This window comes from Crocuta crocuta, unplaced genomic scaffold (assembly GCF_008692635.1).
Source record: "Crocuta crocuta isolate KB4526 unplaced genomic scaffold, BGI_CrCroc_1.0 scaffold50, whole genome shotgun sequence".
Taxonomy (NCBI): domain Eukaryota; kingdom Metazoa; phylum Chordata; class Mammalia; order Carnivora; family Hyaenidae; genus Crocuta; species Crocuta crocuta.
In genome coordinates this window covers 5,589,636-5,608,667 of record NW_027527428.1, presented here as the reverse complement: position 1 = coordinate 5,608,667, position 19,032 = coordinate 5,589,636, and the positions used below count along the sequence as shown (strand labels likewise).

At 55.1% G+C, this 19,032-nt stretch overlaps 1 long non-coding RNA gene across 2 annotated transcripts in view; it reads left to right on the top strand.

Moving 5' to 3' along the window:
- Positions 1 to 19,032, top strand: part of LOC144225709 (uncharacterized) — a 322,326-nt gene that overhangs the window by 232,444 nt on the left and 70,850 nt on the right. The window lies entirely within an intron of this gene.

The following is a 19,032-nucleotide window of genomic DNA, read 5'->3' as shown; positions in this document are numbered from 1 at the left end:
TGACGGAGCGGGTGGTGAGGACAGAAGCCAGATTGGTGTGGGTTGCACAGCGAATGAAAGGAGACAAGTGGATACCGCCAGTGTAGACAAGCTGTAGAGATACTTGCCTGGGAAGGAGAATAGAGAGAGGGCAGCAGGTCCGGCAGGGAAGGGGAGATGACGGAGATTGGTGCTCCTTGTGTTCATTGGTCTCGAGACGGGAATCACTGGGGAATGTTCCAGAGAACAGGAGCTCCGTCTAAGGATACACCCATCTAAGGTACACCCAGGCGCTCAGGGGTCTTTTCATTTATCCAGATTCAACTAGCTAGCCGAAAATACTCAAGACTCAAGGTGGTTTTTGTTTTGTTTTGTTTTGTTTTGTTTTAATGCACGTGCATGTCTACGTTAGGCCCTGACCCTTGGAAGTCAGGAGAAGGGGCTGTTCGCCCCAGCATCCCCAGCACAGAACCTTCCTGGTGTTCTGCCTACACATCTGGAGTGGCCCGTGTAGCTCTCTGAACCAAAATTTTAAAACCCCTCGGAGATTTGACTTGCTGTTTCTGTAAGTGTTTTCTTTTTCCATAGAAACTAACCAGTCAGGGGGATCTCACATCACCACCCACCTAAATGGGCTGCGTCCGGGAGGAGCGGGTCTAATTCCATGGCTCTGCCCAGGGCAGCAACACTGTGGCAGAACATCGTGACAGCAGCCAGGAGCGCAGGCTGTGTCCAAACCTTTCTCATCTCGCTGTGGCTTTAGGCTGACCCTTAACTTGCCCGAGCCTCAGCTTCCTCATCTGTGAGATGGGCGGCTAGTACCTGTCTCATGGGGTTGTGGAGGGTGGTTAATGAGATCATCCTTTGTCCTCTGTCTGGCAGACAGTGTGCCCCCGCCAATGGCAGCCTTTATGATCAGGGGTCAATGTGGAGCAAACCCAAGTGACACTGGGGGCCTGGAGAACCCAAGGAGGGAGGCCAATGTCCTTGTGCAAGTGGGATCTTGCCCAAGAAGATAAGTCACGTTTTCTTCCCCCGGTTTTGAAAGAGTCACTGAATTCCTGTGCTGTCACCAGGAATGACCGCAGTCTGGGTCCCACTTAATTAAGCGATGGCCGGGCCGGGCCTCTGCTGAAGGACAAGCAGTAGTGAATCACCAGCAGATGTCTGGCTGGGTTTTTGTTGACTAAGTTCCTCTAAGCCCCCTTTTGATTTCTGCAAAGAAATAAAGCAGGGGTGGAGGGGGGGCACCCTCAGCGTTCTTCAGTGTGAAATACAGCATCGCCCTGCTGCCTTCTTTCTTTTCTTTGTTTTTCTCTTCTCTCTTTTCTTTATTTTTTTCTCTTCTCTCTCTCCCTCTTCCTCCCTCCCTCCCATCTTTCCTCCCTTTTTTTCTTTACTAAAACTCGAAACATCATATAAAGTAATCTACATTTTAAATGCACTTAGAGGCATTACTAGAGAAACATGGCAGCCCTGTTGTAAAGAGAACCATTTGTCTCTAAGTTCTCTTGATTGGAAGTGTGGATTTTCTTAAAGGCGTATTTAGCTTATATTTATTTGTAATATATGGAGATTGTTTTCTCCGCGACCGTCACTGGGATTTTAGACTCTGCACACCTTGTCCCTCCCGGTGCCTGTATACACAGCCAGGTCAGCATCCCCTGTGGCTCCTCCTGGTAAGCTTCTGAGCCTTTGTGCACAGACTGATGTCCCTTGATCTGCTGGCCAGCGTGTGCCGGTGTTAGCCTGCTCGGACGCACTGGGGGGGAGCACGCTCCCTGCCGCAGGCCAGGATTAGCTGGGGGGTTCCTCCCCCCACCCAGGGCATCAGCGCTCACCTTACCCCACCCCTGCTCACCACATTACGTCGCCCAGCAAGTGAAGGCTCCGGTGTTTAATCGGTAGAGAAGAGGGTCCAACTCTGACCGACATCCACCCGCCGAAAGGAGGAAAAAAACAACAACAAATGCCCAACAAAATACAAATAAATTTCTCTAAAAGTGCAGTCGTTGGGAAAAAGAAAAGGCAGTTCGTCAGGCTGACATCAGAAGAACTGCAAGTCACCCTGAGAAGCCGCAAAAGCTAATGTTTTATTCACCAGGCCTGAAAAATAACTTCCCAACGAGGGCCCCATAAATAAACCAGTGTGATGAATATTACAAGAAATAAAAACTGATAAAGCAAGAGCCCTAAACATGAGCCGCACATCAGGTTAGGGAAGTGCGTGGTTCTCTGCCTCTAACACCTGGTGACGGGCTTGCAAAGCCCTCTGCTCAACGGGCTGCAGGGAGGGGGCTGAGCACTGAGGATCTCCCCCCCACCCTCAGCTCTAGGGGCCAAGGGCGAAATTTGCCAAATGAATTCCATTTCCTTCATCTCTTTTCATATTAGGATGTCACCTGCATGCACTGATATAGATATTTCCATACATTAGGAGACACTGGCTGCAAATCGTTTTTCCCGTGGCCCTGGCTGGGGGGCTCCAGGAGAGCATTGCTTATGAGAGTAGACAGGCCCTCCACTCCTCTTCCTATAAAGACCATTATGCAAAGAGCCCGGAACCCAAAGAGAGATCAAGGAAGAGGCTGCATCCCAGGCTCTGGCCCCCACACCCCGAGGTGCAGCAGCCGCTTTTCCTACAGAGTCAAGGATCCTTAATGCTCCGCCTGCACAGTCCAGCGGCCCCCAGGACTGCGAGGGAGGACCAGGGCAGTGCCCCATCCATCCCCAGCCCCCGATCCCCACCCTGCCACTTTGCACTAGTCGCTGGGACCGCAGGAATAAATCCTCCTAAGTCACATTAGCCACGCGGGAGGAGGGCAGAACTTGCGGACAGATTTATTAATTAGTGGGAAGGTGTGGAGGGGGCTTGATCCTTAACAGCACGAAGAGGTTAAAAAAAAAAAAAAAGCAAAAGAGGATTGCAAATAAGTGACCTTTTATTTGGACATTTCTGTGCGCGTGCGCACACACGCACACTTGCACTTACATGAGCACACACCTGAATCCCCGTGCGTGTAACGGTGCCCGTGCCCGCACGTGGGTGTGCATCTGCACGTGCACACAGGTCTGCGTTCCCACGTGCGTGGCTGAGCAGTGCATGTGTTTTGTAGCTGCGCCGGCCTGAATGCATCCCCGCAAAAATAGAGATCCCATTAATCCTTTCTCTAAATGACTCTTTTGGAGCCCAAATCAAGAGGCTGTCATTATGCTTGTTTGAGTCCAGAGCCTGACTGCAGGTGTAGCTGTTTCTCTGCAGTGTAGACACAGAACTGAATCCAGCGCTCTGCCATTTGGAAAGGCTTTCAAACAGGAAGTTGTGTTTGGGACACTTTTTTTCCACTTAAATATTGCAGTTGTTTATAAATACACTTTCCCCGGCCTCCCCTGGCACGCTGACTCTGAGGAATCTGCTCGCGTGGTTATCAGTGGAATCCACAGTTCGTTACAGATGCTTTCATCTTTTTCTTTTCCTGCTTTTTTAATCTTTTTCATTCATCACATAATGTCAGGGCATCATGGAAAACCACAAGTACTCACGTCTCTGGGTTTCTGAGGGCTGGGCCCGTGTCCCGAGGACCAGGAATCACATCCCTGTCAAACACATGTGTCCCTTTTCAGGTGCAGTGGGATGTGCCATGGAGTCTCATGCCCCATCCAGCACAGGCCGTTGTCACACCAGCTCTAAACCTCAGGGTGGGGAGGGCAGTCAGGTTCCAACCCAGTGAGACCTGCTTCGTGCAGAAAGACAATGATGAGATTTAATTTCTGGGAGATGGGGCTGTGGAGTTCAGCTGCCTGGCTCCCACTGTAGATTCTGTGTGTTCAGAAGCTTAGCATGGGCAGGGGAAAGCCCCTAGAGGGAAGGGGGAAGGTAGAACGAGTTCTACTTCACCTCTTGCTGTCTGTCCCCGGTACTCACCACTGCTCCGTTACTGCAGCGCCTAGAATGGTGGACTGTCAGGGATGGAGAGGACACTCACGCTCACCCAATCCAATCCGCTTCTTTCACACATGAAAAAATTTGACTCAAGAAGGGAAGATTGTGAGCGACTTGTCCGAGGTCGCACAGGGTTTGAGCCAAAACCAGGATGCGGGCCCCAGCTTTCAGGCCAACGCTTGTGCTATCGTCAGCTGGGCTCCCCTGGGACCCTCAGCGCGGTGCCCAGACTGGCAGCATCAGAGCCATCTGGAAATTTGTTTAAAATGCAAATTCTCAGACCCCACTGCAGACTTACTGAATCAGAAACTCTGTGGGCCAGGCCTGGCAGTCTGGGGCTTAACCGGCCCTCCGGTTGATACTTGGGGGATCTGTGATTCTAGCAAGTTCCCAGGTGATGCTGGTGCTTTGGTCCAGGGGCCTTGCTTTGAGAGTTGGTGCCCTAGACCAGTGGTTTTCCAAATGTTCTAGAAGCGATATAATCCAAACCTTGTAATTACCTATGGGTTAAGCCAAGGGAGAGTAGAAAAAGTGCAAAGCAAGTATTAGCTGGCTCTTTATTTGTATCCAGGGCTCACAGGGAAAATTATAGTCATGCAGAAAGGTGTCCTCCAAAACATAAAACTAAGCACACCTCGGTCTTCTTTTCCCTTGATGGTATTATGCTTAGGGATGTGTGTAGCCATTTTAATTCCAGAAAGGGTGGTGAGTAGTATACTCATGAATTCTACTTGTACGGGGTGTATTCATACCTCTCCAGTGAAGATAGTCGGCTGAAAACCAGTGCAGATGGAAAGGACCTTTTAAATATATGAAGTTTTGGGGCACCTGGGTGGCTCAGTTGGTTAAGTGTCTGACTTCAGCTCAGGTCATGCTCTCATGATTCATGGGTTTGAGCCCTGCATCTGGCTCTGAGCTGTCAGCACAGAGCCTGTCAGCTGGATCCTGCTTCAGATTCTGTGTCTCCCTCTCTCTCTGCCCCTCCCCTGCTAGTGCTCTCTCTCTGTCTCTCAGAAATGAATTAAAATGTTAAATAAATAAGTAAGTAAACAAACAAATAAGTGAAGTTTGTGGGGACGTAACAGCGGGGGCAGTGAGTTATGACAGACCCACACATGACTCTGGAAAAGCTGTTTCACGGGTGCTTTTCTCCATCTCACCACAAAGTCCCTGAAATTCCACGGAAGGAGAGAAATTTCACAAACTACAGTAATGGAAGTGGCAAAGTACTCTTCCCGTCTAATGAATAGTCTCCGCTCGCTGCAGCACCACGGACAGCTACAAACCTCCATCTTACTCCTTGCTGCTGGCGCTGTAAGGACCTCACTTCCTTCCATCTCAAACCATCTGGAGTGGCGTGCCCGCAAACTCGTGAAAAAAATGTGGAAATTTAGCAAGAAGGCATACCTAATTGCCAGTTTCTTTTCTTTTAGAGGTAGGCTGTGGGTAAGAAGTGTGTGCGTGGGTATGTGTGCCCGGCTTCAGCTGGCGTGTCCAGGATTCTGCACCGTGTGAGCCTTGGAGCAGTGGAGGGGGAAGGGGGTGTTCTGGAGATAACCAGAGACGCCGAAGGGAAACTCCCTAGGACCTGTGGCTCTGTCCTAGCTGTTGCTCATTTTTTTTTGCCAGGTAAGCAGTCTCTTCTGTAAAAGTTCTAGCCCTGAGCCTGATCTTGGGAGGTGCTGGGATGATGGAGTACTTCCCTGTGGTGTGAGAGCCACGACTGTTGAAATACGAGCTCTTCACTTCTTTATTGCACCTTTTTAATTGCCTCCTGAAGGCCATCAGCCACCAATAAAACCCCCAAAGCCCCAGAGAATTCTCCATTGCTATTCATTATGTGTGTCTCCTGGTTCAGAGCCACATCCCCGTTGAGGTCCTGGTGAATGAGCTGCCTCTTGGGGTAGCCAGTTTCTGGCCCAGCTGGGCTGGGAGGAAGAGGTGTGGGATCCACCCGAGGACCAAACTCTTCTATGTGCAAAGGCAAAGTCAAAGGGGCCAACGTGGAGGAGAGAGAACAGGGTTAGGGGTCTTCTCTCTGGAGGAGAAATCCTACCTTGGGAACCCCAAGACCCAAGTGTGAGGCGCTTTGTGCTGTTGTCTCCGTGTTTTTGGAACCTCTGTCAACCCACCTGGGAAACTGGGATTCAAAAGAACAGAAATAGGGGCGCCTGGGGGGCTCAGTCAGTTAAGCCTCCGACTTTGGCTCGGATCATGACCTGGTTTGTGAGTATGAGCCCCACATCAGACTCTGTGCTGACAGCTCAGAGCCTGAAGCTGCTTCGGATTCCGTCTCTCTCTCTCTTTGCCCCTCCCCTGCTCAGGATCTGACTCTCTCTATCAAAAATGAATAAACATTTTTAAAAATTAAAAAAAGAAAGAACAGAAGGAGATGTTATAGGACCAAGTGAAGGAGTGATGTGGTGCTGTCTGAACTCACAGACAAGGGTGATGGGGAGGAAGCTGTCGCTATGATACGGTACAGGTGTATCAGCAGGTGTCGGCAGTTGTGAGTCTTGTCTTCTCTGTAAGAACCAGTTAACTAGTATAACAATGAGAACCTGGGCAGGGCTTCTGGAAGATCCCCATACTGGACAGAAAAAGCCAAGTTCCAGGTGTGTGCTGCAGGCAACAGCAAGTCAGGGTGGCAAGATTCCCTAGGCCGTGGCAGCCAGGGAAGTTTGGGGGTACCTGAGACTTGGACGAAGGGAGGTCAGAAGTACGCGCTCCCGTGGAAAGAGAGGGTTCCAGGTGAGGACAGGGTCCTACGAGCACGAGCACAGGTGAGCAGAGTGAGGAGAAAGCAGATGCAGGGCCTGCCCGGCGTCACTGGAGGGGACACAGGAGCAGGGAGCAGAAAGCAGGAGCCGGAGCTGGGGCTCGGGGCTCCGTGCCGGGCACAGTGGACGGGAAGGCTGTGCACGCGTCGGGGGGGGCTGAGCCTGGAGATGAGGCATCAGGAGTCCTGAGTCACATCTGACCAGGTGTGTCACCTCTCGGAGCCTCAGTCCCCACCGTAAGACGAGGTTGGTGATAATACCTTCGGCCTGCGGGTTGGTGTGAGAGCCAGATGGGGTAATGCAATACAGCGCTGGGCCTGGGGCCTGGCGTGTATTAAAGTGAATAACAACAGTAAGCCACGCATCTGAAAACACACGCGTGTGCGCACACACACACAAACACACACACACACAAGCTTATATCTCGGTCCCCATCAGGGTAGGAGGGAAATCACATGCAGTGCCTGCCCACCCCCCCACCTTGGTTGCAGAGCAAACAGGAGTCTGCATCTGTTTTGTTCATATTTAAGCATACACGTATTGAACACCTGCTGCGTTCTGGGCCCCGTGCACCAGGAAGATGAGAATGTGGACCCAGCCTTCCCCGTCCTCCAGGACCCCACCTGCTGAAGGAGAGCGGCTCGGTCCAGCCCTCCATGTGGGACCTGGACACAGAGCACACACAGCAGGGCGCCGATAACCCGGAGCCCGAGGAGGGACCCGCCGACAGCCTTGGAGGCCAGGTCACATCGGAGCCGGTTTTCAGAGGACAGCGAGAGCCCGCCAGCAGAGAATATTCTAGATGGATGGAAACATCCGAGGCTCAGTGGGTCCAAGGAGCCCTGCTTGTTGGGAGAACACCAGTGCATCTGCGTAGGGGGGGCTGGGAGGAGACGAGGCGCTTGCTGTATGTGGGGCACGGCTCCGCGTGGTTTACACACGTGCGTCTTTAATAAGCTCACAACCACCCGCTGAGGTGAGTCCGCGGTTGCCCCCATTTCACAGATGAGGAAATCAAGGCTGGAAAGAGGTGTTGGGGCCAGATTGCGATGGTCTTGAAGCTCGCCTGGAGGACTCTCAGTCCCACGGGACTCTTAAACCATGGGGTTAAGAGATGGGTTCCCGTTGATTTGTGAGCCTCCTGAAATGACTGTGCAATTTGGTGCCTGTGTGTATGCGCCTTTTTCTAGGCAGAGGTCTCTTAAGGGTACCCCAAAGGGTGAGAAGCTCTTCTGTATGTAATGGGGAGGCCCTGGAGGTTTTCAAGCAGTGGATACAGGACCTGAGCACTGGAGATGCTCTTTGACGATGCCAGGCACCAGGCCTGAAGCATCAAGCACGCCCGGATAGACAGAGAACAGAGAGGTGGTGCCGTCACCGTGACCCCTGGGCGTGAGGAGGGGCGAGAAGGTAGAGGCCCAAGTATACAAGCTCATGGTCTGGATGCCATGGAGGCTGGCGATGCCACTGCCTGGGACAGGGGTGCAGGGGGAGAATTAAGCACGGATGAGGTCACCTCGGGCATGTCTGCAGGTGGAAATGTCTCCTGGCAAACTGACAACATGAATCTCAGGAGAGAGGAAGGAGGTGGGGGGGGGGNTCGGGGGGGGGGGAGGGGGGGGGGGGGGGGGGGAGGTTGTGATTTTGGAAGTGGTTGAGGGTGTGGGAGAGGAGGGAGCCCCTAGGGAAGGGTGACGGGCAGAAACATGATGATGTGGAAGACAAATCAAGGGCTGCATGATGGGCAGAATAGAGAGGCGGGGCAGGACGGAAGGCGGGCTTGCCCGTGAGGAGACCGTGGGCGACCAGGGTGCGGGACGTTTCACGGGAGAGTGGGGAAGGGGAGCAGGGGTAAAGTTCCCGGCAGAGAATGGTGTGGAGGTTGGAGGCGGGGGACAGAGAGAAGACACCCGAGCGGCAGTGAGGGAGGGAGGGTCCCAGGAAGGAGATCTCTAGGGGATGTAGAGGCCAAGTGCACTTGCAGGTTGAGGGGGCAGAGCCAGGGACACGGGGGTGGGAGGGGCGAGAGGGGCAGCAGAAGGGAGGGAGTCCCAGGAGGGGCGGAGGGATGGACGGTGTGGTCTTTGGGGAAACCCATAGTGTGCCTCCTATCAGAGCCAACCTTAGGGGCCCACGGCATATTCTTGTCGCAAGGATCTTTCTTCTCGTTCTGTGCCCACCCCCCCACCTGCCCACCACTTCCGTCCCAGAACCAGTAAGGACAGAGCCAGCTGGGCGACGCTCAGGCTGGGTGGTCCCGAGCAGGACTTCTGCCTTCGGTCTCCGAAGCGATGATTTTGCCTCCCCTTCCTTCCTGTATGCTGTGCTCAGTCTCTGGGTTTTGTTTTTTTTTTTTTTTTTTCTGGTGTAAAAATAATGGCTTTGGATGACATGACACCAAGTATTGATTTAAGGCATGAGAATTGAACACTTCTGTGTCTCTCGAACAAAAGACAGTGAAGCCATCGCAGCTCCTGACGCCCCGGGCGGCTGGCGTGGGCTTTGGGATGCGAGGAGTCAGGGTGACAACTTCCTGGAAAAGGAAAATACTTCAGGAAGACAGAAAATGTGCTTTCCAACCCTTGATGGTGGACGCCACCCTGTGGAAGCCACTAGATGACGGGCCACATCCCGATGGGGTTTCTGGGAGTCATTTTCCCCCCTGGGAGGGTTTGTAGTCTCTTTATGTCTCTCTATCTCTGGCTGTCTCTCTCTGCTTTGTCTCTCTTTGTCTCTATCTCTCTGTCTCTGTCCCTGTCTCTCTCTGTTTCTGTCTCTGTCTCTCTCTTGCTTTGTCTGTTTCTTTCTGTCTCTCTCTCTCTTTTTCTCTTTCTCTCTGATTTGGTCTATCGCTCTGGCTCTGGCTCTCTGTCCCTGTCTCCAACTCTCTCCCCTTCCTCATTCCTTCCCCCAACCCCCTCCCCATTTTAGCTCATCGACTCCAGTGCTCAGGTTGGACCCTGTAACTGGCCTCGTCTGCCAGCACCCTGGGGCTCCGTACTTACTCCCTTTCTCTCCCCACCCAGGCAGCGTATTGATTTATCACAAAGCACCTCCCTGACAGCTGTGCTCAGCCTGGTCCCTGCCTTGCTCAGCAGCATAAAAAAGTAAAAGAGCTACAAATGGCTCCTTCCCCTCCTAGGGCTCAAATTCCAATCCTGAATGGCTAGACTGATTTCCAGTTTGGAGACAGAACTCAAACCCAGACAGTAGCAGATGAGAATGAGGAGGGGGGGCGGCCTCAGGGGACTGTTGTCCCCTTGCCCGCTGTGCATGGGGGGCCAGAAGCTTCCGGAACTGCCTGTGAGTGGGAGGTGGGAGGCGGCATCTCGTCAAACCCATAACCCTGTCTGGGCGTGTGATTGCTCCGACCAGAGATGGTACTGAAAACAGAGTAGTCCAAGATGGGGTGGCGTGACTGGCAGTCGTGGGCTGGGTGTCACTGCAGAGGACCAGGCCGGGCTGGCAAGGGCCAGCCCCGGAGCCTTGCCGAGCTCTTCACACCCGTGTGCCTGGACCCCCCTGGCTTCCTCGGCCGTTGTGAAGAGTGAAGTGAAACAGGGTTCTGTGAGCTTCCCTGCGAAGCCCACGAGGGACCTTGGCTGAGAGGTGGTGGGTCTCACTCCAGCGTGTCCACAAGATGGGGTGGGGGCGGCGTTATGTGACCAGTGAGGCAGCACGGCGTCCATTCAGAAAGAACGTGACGCCCGTCTGTCTTCCAGGAGCTTCCGCTAGCATCGGGGATCAGACCCCGCAGTTTGTGAGAAGGTCTCCTGTAATAATGCTGCATGGGTGCACGGCGGTGCCTCAGGGAGCTTCTCGAGCATCCCAGGAAGGGCACAGTCTCTGGGACTGGGGAGACACATGCATTGGGCCCACAGGGCCAGCTTGGGGCGCACCTTGGAGGCTCAAGATCGATGCCTCTGTCTGGAAGCAGCGAAGCCCCCAGACGCTCTGGGGCAGCGGGGACTTGGGGGTGCTGGGTGACATGGACAGACAGCACAAGGAGGAGCAGGAGCGACAGAGAACAGAGAAGCCAGCCAGGCCACCGCGGGGACCGCCAGGGTCCAGGCCACCATGGGGACCGCCAGGGTCCAGGCCACCGCGGGGACCGCCAGGGCCCAACCATGAGGAAGATGGCTGGATCCAGAGACCGTGAAGACCCGAGAGAAGACGAGGCTGAGCGTTGTGGGGCCGCGTGACAGGGGTTCCGGCCATGTGGCCTGGAGAGCATGCCGTCACTGACAGAGGAGGGCACACGAGGCTTTCTGCAGGTGCTGAGTCACCTGGGTGGGAGGCCGTCGATGGCTGTGCCCATAAGACAGTCGGAAGTAGAAGCTTGGCGGGTCTGGGGGCCATAGGTGTAACCTTTAAACTCTTTTAACATTAAATAATACATATAAGCGTGCAGGCTTTTTAATGAGACAAGACACACACTCATTAAAAAACAAATAGAAAACCCAAAACACTAGACTGAAGTAACATAGGGACCCAAGAGGCAGCTGGAGTCGGGACGGAACAAAGTGACCAGTGACTGTCCCAGCGGCCAGGGGCCCAGTAGGCGGGGGCCCAGGGAAGACCCTACGGGTGTACACCTACCGTGTGACCTCATGACTGAAAACCTGCACGGTGTCCACGTCCCCCGTGGGCTGGGCTCCCGGGTCTGAGAACGGGAGCTGGCCGGAGTCAGGGGCCAGGAGAGGGACGTGGGACATCTCCCAGGCGCCTTCTTCCACCCTGAAATCTGTGTATGAGGAACGCAGAAGTGCTTCCAAACCTGGACGTCCCCATCTGTTTACAGAATCGATGAAACCATTCAAGGCCCTGCAGAGTTCAGAGGAAGTGGTGGTGTGCGGCGTCCCTGCCCCGGGGCAGGTGGGGTCTGTGTGTTGGGGGCGGGGGGGTACCTGGGCACAGCTGAGGGACTTCCGGTGGTCCTGCAGTCGCAGGGGCGAGATTGCAGGGTCCTGGCAAGGGGCGAAACCCCTCCCCGGCCGCAGAGCCAGAGTGACACCCTGAGCTCTACCTTCACCGAATGAGGGTCCACTGCTGGCCCCTGTGTTGGGGGCCAGGGGGACAAGAGAGGGAGAAGCTGTCCTTCCCAGGATGGGCTGAGCTCAGGTGGGGAGCAGTGAACACACGGACGCGTGCACACACACGCACATGCGTGAACACATCCACACACGCGTGCATACGATCAAACGTACATACGGTCACGCACACACAGTTCCGGCACCTGGTGGCCCATTTTTTCAGGGAAAATTTGGCGCAGTAGCTGCAGACGGAGAGGACAGTCAGAGCCCCCTCCCCCGAGGTGGGCACAGGTGGGTGGGGGGGTCTTCAGGCTCTGACTTGGGTGTGTGAACAGAGACACTGCTGGCGTGAGCCATCTTTTCCCTGGAAGTCAGGACGAGAGGTCAGGGCTGAAGGGTCTGAAGACCTGAGAAGGAGCCAGAATCCCCCGGAACCATGCTTGCTGCTGTGAAGAGGCCCAGGAGGTGGGAGACCAGAGATGGAGCCTTCTAGCAAGGGAGTGAATCTAGACCAAGCAGACGGGGCCACCTGAGCATTTGTTCTGATTCCCTGTTCCCCGAAGATGCACCCCAGGGAGGCATTGGGCCACAGGCTTGCTGAGCTTTGCAAGAGCGCATGGGGGGCATGGACCATGGATGTTCTTAGAGCCCCCACGGGGCCCGCAAACCCCTCGCACGGGGAAGGAGGAGAGGACACCGGCTTTGGAATAACTGCTGGATTATATAGTGAAGTGGTAATGAAGGAAGTTCTCAGAGGTGATTGGAGTTTATAGTGTGACCGTATAATATCGTCGGCAGTAATTTTTACAGTGTGGGAAGAGGCACGGAGGATGAGGCCCTCACCTCCACGCTCCCCGCAGGAGAACAGGATTGCCTGCGGGGGTTTGGCCGGGGCGGAGGGCAGGTTTGGGGAAATGGCCCTTTATAGGAGCCCCAGGGATGGCCGTAATGGACACAACATTATATCAAGCATTAATGAAGATAATGGTAATAATGAAGCAGGAGGAGAATTGGTTTCCATGGAGAGCAGAGTTAGGCTGCAAATAATGGGGGTCCATAAATTCTCCTGCGTCTGCAGTGGGAAGAGCCCTGTGGGAAGGTCAGAGCTGGTGTGAACGTGCCCTGGAGAGATCTCTCCCTGATGCGATGGTGCCTTGGGGGGCCAGGGTCTGGGTTATGATATGTGGGCGTGGCAAGATCTCTGCCCAGCTCCCCTGCTCCCTCTCTGCTGTGACTCCTTTCCTGTTCTTGACTTCTTCTCTGCTCCCCTCCAGCTAGTGCCAGGGGCATTTGCTGATTCAGATCTCTGCCCGCCCTGCCCTTTCCCTTCCCTCCACGTCCCCATCCCTCATGCGGCAGCCGCCCTCCTCTGCCTAGACCCCCTTCCGGTGCCCGGTCCCCATCCCTGGCCAGCCACGGTTAGCCCCACGCTGCTCAGTCCAAGCTGAGAATTTAATTTCTCAAAGTGCAGGCACTGGCCATGCGTCAAGTCAGTGCTGTTTTCACAGGGAAGCCAAATGTCTCAGGCTGCAGAGAGACACACCCCCTTCCATGGCTCAGGTACCAGCAGTTTGCTCAGGTTAAAAAGCTCTAGAACTTGAGGGTCTTTTCAGCACCTGCTGTCAGCCAGCGCCTAATGGGGTCAGGGAGTGTGAGGCCCTGAGGCTGTTCTTCTGAGCAGCTCACCATCCAGAACTGGGCTTTTGAAAACAGTGGCCCTTTAAACTTCAATGAATTATAATGAAATACAATTAAAAATCGGGTTCCTCAGGCGCATGGGCCACCTTTCAAGGACTCATGGACCACATGGGCTTGGAGCTATGGAACTGCAGTGCTCAGCCATGGACCTGGTCACACCATCTATTGGTCATGATGGCCCAGAGGCAGGCCCTGTGTCAGATCTGCTGTGATGGACGGCGTGGCCTGCGTGAGGCCAGCCCTGTGCCTGGAGAGCTCAGTGGAGTAGCTGACTCTTCGGGGTGTCAGGTCTAGGGTTAGGGGTTAGGTCTAGGGGAAGGCTGTATGTGAAAGGGGTGCTTGCTCACCGGCAGGCTCTCCTGCTCACCAGACTGACTTCAGTCCCTTCCCAGCACCCATTCCCTTTCCTGCTCCAAACACATGGACAGCATGCTGTGGTCCCTCCCTGTGTTTGCACCCCCAAGGCAGAGCCCCCCCCACCCTCCTTCCTCACCTGACCACATTCCATGCGCTCAAGACCCAGCTCAGCTCAGCTCAGGTGTGACCTGCAAAGTGCCTGTCCTGGATGCTGCCCAGTGCGAGGTAGGGTCCTGTCCTCAAAGTCTACATGGATGAGTGGGTGAAGGGACAAAAGAGCAACTAGGGTAGCATGGACGTGGCAAGAACAGAATGCTCTTCCAGGTGAAAATTCCACAGGTGAGCTCCCAGGGTGAGGCGAGTAGAAGTGTAGTTGGAAAAAAAAATAAAAACCAAAGATGAAAAGCAACAAGGGAATAATCCGCTGAACTTGTGCTGTTCTCAGCTGCAACCTGATCTTATCCCAGTTAAGACCTGACTCAGAACACTCGTCAGCTGGGTCACTGACGCTGAGCTGGATGTCCGCTCCTGCTCCGCCATCTTGGAGGAGGGCAGGGTCTCTCCCTGACTTTCTGGGTCTTTGATCAGAGTCCGAGGGCTTGTACACAGGGATGAGTCCTCAAGGACTCTGACCGTGAGCTGGGTGACAACGTTCCTGGCAGGGTGCGGACCCAGGAAGGGGTGGAATCAGGGGGAGAAGATGAGGAATTACAGAGGGGGAGCCTCAAAGAGGGCAGGTCCCCATGGAAGGAAATTCTCTAGAGTGGCCGTGCTCAGAGCCGTGCCCCTGGGAAGGCAAGCAGATCCTGAACACAGAGCCAGGAGACATGGACTTGATCCTGGCTGGGGTGCCAGCTAATTGTGTGGCCTCAAGAAAACCATTTAACCTCTCTGGGCCTTAGTTTCCTCATCTTTAAAATGGGACTTAAAATACCTGCTTTTACTTATTACAGAGGGCTGTGGTTGGATTAGGTGAGAGCCAGGAGGAGGGATCCTGCAGAAGAGGCACCAGAAAAGCAGGACTCTTGGCTTCCAGCAGGAAAAGTCTCTGCATCACCGTCTGGGCCTGCGGCAATAGGCTGCCTGACTCTTATGCACCTCCATGAGCCTTAGTTCTCTGACCCATAAAATAAGAATAAGATTACTGTGGATCGGTGTACAGAAGGCATCCAGCTCGGTGCCTGCCCTAGGGCTGCTGTTCCATCGAGGCTCACTCCTCTCCTCTCCTCTGTGCACATAAATATGAAACTGCATAGCCTACTGGGAAAATCCAGATATTTTTGCCGCATCCCTCTGCAAGCTTCCTGGTTGTCAGTAAATCTCAACTAGATCCTTGCAGGGGCTGAGAAGGGAGGGACAAGGTGGCACCTCCTATCTTCTTTCTCAATGCGAGTTGCAAGCAATCAAGAGCTGTGGTGAGATGGGGGCACCAGGAAGTGCTGATGGGAATGTGCTTTGCCAGGCACAGGGCAGGGTCCCTCCGCCAGCTGCCCCAACCCTGGGCTCCTGATACCCTACCCCACCCAACACCTTTGATGGCCATCCTCTAGGCCAACAAACAAACAAACCCCCAGAAATATGTAATTGATTTCCCCCCTTGCGAGTTCTTAACCTGGGCTTTTCGGGAGGAGGAAAGGATGCCTGATTAGAATATCTGTGAAGAGGGCCGTGAGTTATAGTAATGGACACTCTGCTCGGTGTCTCTCCCACTCATAAATCCATCCCCCTCTCAAAGTGCAGATGGTCCATAATCGTCCATCATGCTGGAGTTCAGCACCGGACAGCTCCCGGGTGGGTTTTTCCTACGAGGCTCCTTTTTCTGCAAGCTAAACGGAACTGTGACTCCACAGAGCCTCTCCCCGTGATGGAGTGTGAGCAGTCCAGCCATCAGGAATGATTTAGGAGAGAAGGAACAATAAATATCCGAGAGGTTGGAGCTCAGAGCAGGGAGGCAAAGAAGTTGGGGGTGGGGGCTGAGGCTCTGCTGCAGCTGTACTTACATTTTTGTTGTTCTATTTATTGATTTTTCTTTTCATTTTAATTTTGAGGGACAGCAGGTGATAGCGTCCCAGGGAGGGGTGGGTCCTGAGTGGCCTTTCTAAGGAGCCCCCATCCCAAGGACGAGGGGAGGAGGGGTGAAGTCAAGGGGACATTTGGTTGGGGTGGGGGGTGTAAATGGCTCGGCAGTTGACATTCAGGGATAAGTCAGCTCCCCACGGTCTTACTGGGATCACTGGACAAGTCCCTCTGAGGTTAATTAAAGCTGTGTCTTTATGAGATGGCCCAAGTCATCCCCCAAACTCCTACCACATGTCGGTCCAGGAAGGCCCAACCCAACCGGCTGCCCAGACCCACCTGTGGAGTCCCTGGGGATGAGCCCATCACTCTGTCTTCCCAGGGGAGGCTCAAGTGAGAACAGCCAGCCTGTGGCCATTGCTTGTTCATCTCAGCTTCTTCCTCCGGCCGCTTCTCCCCTGTGCCGGGGTTCGCACATGGCAGGAATGGGGCGTGGGATGCTGAGCTGGAGGGGGTGGGTCAGGCCTCAGTGTTTCTGAAAGGCTTCCCCGTTGTGTACAAAGAGCCGTGGCACCTGCTTCTTTCTACGAGATGGACATATCCAGCCTCTGCATTTGCTGCAGACCTTCCTTCTCTGATACCGGGGGAGCCTTCGCTCTCTGGCCTGTCCTCTCTCGGCACACAGCCAGAGGGCAGTCCTTGGGACCATGACCCCACCGTGGCCTGTGGGTAGCATTTCATGGTCTCCTGGCCCTCCCCGGTCTTCTCTCCCTGTGTCCAGAGGCAGGGGAGGCAGGGCTGGGCTTCGAGGGTGGTGGATGAGGGGCTGCCTCCTACAGACGCAGTGGGAAGGCTGCCTGCTCCCCTCTCTCCACACCCCCCAGAGCCTCCCTCCCCCCACCAGAAACAGGCTCCTCTCAACTCCAGATGAGGGGGAGGCTTTCAGAGAGCAGAGCCAGGGGTCACAGGCAGATGCCTGCAGAAACGCTTGCTTGCAGAGTCAGCTGCCTACCCCCCACGGAGGGGCTGCCTTCAAGGAGACCAGAGGCGAACCACATGCTCTTCTCCCAAGAAAGGGGAGCTGCCAAGGGGAAAGCCTGGTGCCTCACTAACCCTTGGAAATGGAGTTCACCTCCGAGGCTTCCTTGGGCCCCTGGGGCCTCCCTGGAGCAAAACGTGCGTGCCCAGGAAGCTAAAGCGATACCCTCCGCTCATCATTTACCAGATGTCAGCCAGCTCCGGGGCCGCCAGTGGCCCATGGCGGAATGCTCTGGAAGCAGAGGAGGTCTCCTCTGCTGCTCCTGCCTGGGTGTGACAGGCACGCGAGCCCCTTCTCCTGAGCCCCCTGCAGGGACCCCGAGAGGGTGGCAGGAAAGCTCTCCACCACCTGCTGGCCCCGCACCTGACCTACCTATCAACACCTGGGGAGCAGAATTTGCAGAGGCGCGGCGAGCCGTGTGATGAGCAAAACATGTCCCCATTGTGAGGGCCCAGTAAGATATGGGTTCCTCCTCCTCCACCCCTTACAAATGCACCTGAGTTATTCAACCCCTCCTAGGAAGGGGCACCTGAAGATTTGCACACGGCCCGGAAGTGCACCATCCTGAGCCCTCGTCCGCCTCTCGGCTTGACAGCAAACCGTCTGCCTGAACAATTGGCCTTCCTTCTCAGCTTGCGTCTGCGTGTGAACAGAGCCCTTCTTCGGGCTCGCGTCGGCACATCGCTCCATGCACCACTGGCCACGGGCTGAACGCGCCTCTCTCGCCAGCTCTCGGCAAGCGGGCGTCTCTGGCGGGTGTGGAAGAGCTCTGCGCAGGGTCGCCCCCGCCCCTGCGGGCCTGGCAGCCTCGGGCACAGGAGGACAGTGAGAAGGGAGGGTCCAGGTGGGGGGCAGGTGCGGCCACGGGGTGCCCGGCGTCTGTTGGCGGCCTCGCAGCTGCCATCACAGGCCCTTCTCTTGGCGGCAGAGTGCGCCGCCCTCACGTCCCCAGCATGTAGATGAGGGAAGCAGTGCCCGAGAGCCCATTCACCGCCCCATTGACATCTGGCGACCGGCTCTGGTGTCTCCGTCCCCGGGAAAACTGCCCCGGGGCCCACGGCGAACGTGGGAGGGCATCCATCTGCGGCAGCAGTGACAGTCCAGACACCGGCGCAAACACCAGTTCCTGGAAGGCGACTCTCTGCACCCGCGGAGCTGCCTCAGGATGACCCCGCCCAGTGGTTCCCTTCCCGAGGCCTGGATGCCACAACAGCACATCCTCGGCTGTTGCACGCCTGGGCTGTGTGCCTTCCACACACGTTATTCCTTTTTTTTTAAATGTTTTTATTTATTTTTGAGAGACAGAGCATGAGAGGGGGAGGGTCAGAGAGAGAGACACACACAGAATCTGAAGCAGCTCCAGGCTCTGAGCTGTCAGCACAGAGCCCGACGCGGGACTCGAACCCATGAACCGTGAGATCATGACCTGAGCTGAAGTCGGACACTGAACCTACTGAGCCCCCCAGGAGCCCCCACACACCTTATTTCTAATCGCAGTGACAAGGGGATTAGGGGGGACCTGAGGGTTAGGGACGTGAGCCCCACGTCTGGGGAAGCCAGCCCCTCACTTCCCTTCCTCCAGCACGCCATCCCCAGTGCTTGTTACCTATAAGAGGGACCCCAGTGACAGTGAGTGTGGGGCCGGCCATCCACGGCCCAGTGCCAGCCAATCCCACTTTTCTGTGGGGGCTTTGTGATTGAGCTATGTATACAGTTGGCACTAGAGCTGGGAAGGGGGCTTTGGGAGAGGGACTTTGGAAGCCCCCTTCAGGGACCTACAACAGCTCTGGATATTATGTCTCCAGAAGGTGCACATATGTGCACACAGGTGCAGCAGCCGGGGGCTTGGCTCACCTTGGACCCTGCTCAGGCCGGGTACCTGCACGCACGTCCTCTCCACCCCAACCCTGGGGCGTCATGCTCAGCGGCTGCTGCTGCCTTAGGATGCTACATGACACGCACGTCATCTTTGCAGGGGAAACAAGCTCCTCTTAGAAGCCAGGCCCTTAGCTCTTCCATCCGCTGCCCCCCGTCAGATATGGGCAAGAGAAGGGAGGCAAACTCACTTTTATGAAGGGCTCCGTGCTGGGAACCTTGCCTGGGCGCGCTGCCTGGGCCATCTCATTTAATGGCTTGGCACGTTCTTCCCAGCCCTTCAGCATTACGGTCTCGGTGAGACCATCAACT